This window comes from Prionailurus bengalensis, chromosome C1 (assembly GCF_016509475.1).
Source record: "Prionailurus bengalensis isolate Pbe53 chromosome C1, Fcat_Pben_1.1_paternal_pri, whole genome shotgun sequence".
NCBI classification, from domain to species: Eukaryota; Metazoa; Chordata; class Mammalia; order Carnivora; family Felidae; genus Prionailurus; species Prionailurus bengalensis.
In genome coordinates this window covers 98,843,021-98,843,699 of record NC_057345.1, presented here as the reverse complement: position 1 = coordinate 98,843,699, position 679 = coordinate 98,843,021, and the positions used below count along the sequence as shown (strand labels likewise).

At 43.3% G+C, this 679-nt stretch overlaps 1 non-coding gene across 1 annotated transcript; it reads right to left on the bottom strand.

Annotated features, from left to right (window-relative positions):
* Positions 1 to 254: 254 nt before the first annotated feature.
* Positions 255 to 361, bottom strand: LOC122482231. The gene has a single exon (XR_006297038.1). It is a non-coding gene; the product is annotated as a U6 spliceosomal RNA (small nuclear RNA).
* Between the last annotated feature and the right edge of the window lie 318 nt (positions 362 to 679).

The following is a 679-nucleotide window of genomic DNA, read 5'->3' as shown; positions in this document are numbered from 1 at the left end:
CCCTTCCCCCATGGTCTTCTGTTAAGTTTCTCAAGTTCCACGTATGAGTGAAAACATATGATATCTGTCTTTCTCTGGCTGACCTCTTTCACTTGGCATAATATCCTCCAGTTCCATCCATGTTGCTGCAAATGGCAAGATTTCATTCTTTCTCATTGTCAAGTAGTATTCCATTGTATATATAAACCACATCTTCTTTATCCATTCATCAGTTGATGGACATGTAGGCTCTTTCCATAACTTGGTTATTACTGAAAAAATATGGAAGCTTCACGAATTTGTGTGTCATCTTTGTGCAAGGGCCACGCTAATCTTCTCTGTATCGTTCCAGTTTTAGTATATGTGCTGCTGAAACGAGCACAAGAGATTCTGTATTTTTTAATGTTTACTTATTTATTTTGAGAGAGAGAGAGAGTGAGCAGGGAAGGGGCAGAGGGAGAGAAGGAGAGAGACAATCCCAAGCAGGCTCTGCACCGTCAACACAGCCCGACTCTGGGCTTGATCTCATCCACTGTGAGACCATGACCTGAGCCAAAATCAAGAGTCCTGCTGTTTAACTGACTGAGCCACCAAGGCACCCCAAGATTCTGCATTTTTATTAGTTCTCTGGTGACCCATGCACTACACTTTGAGTAGGGAGCTCTGGCCCAGTCAGATGTCCCTTTCACTGCCCTTGAAT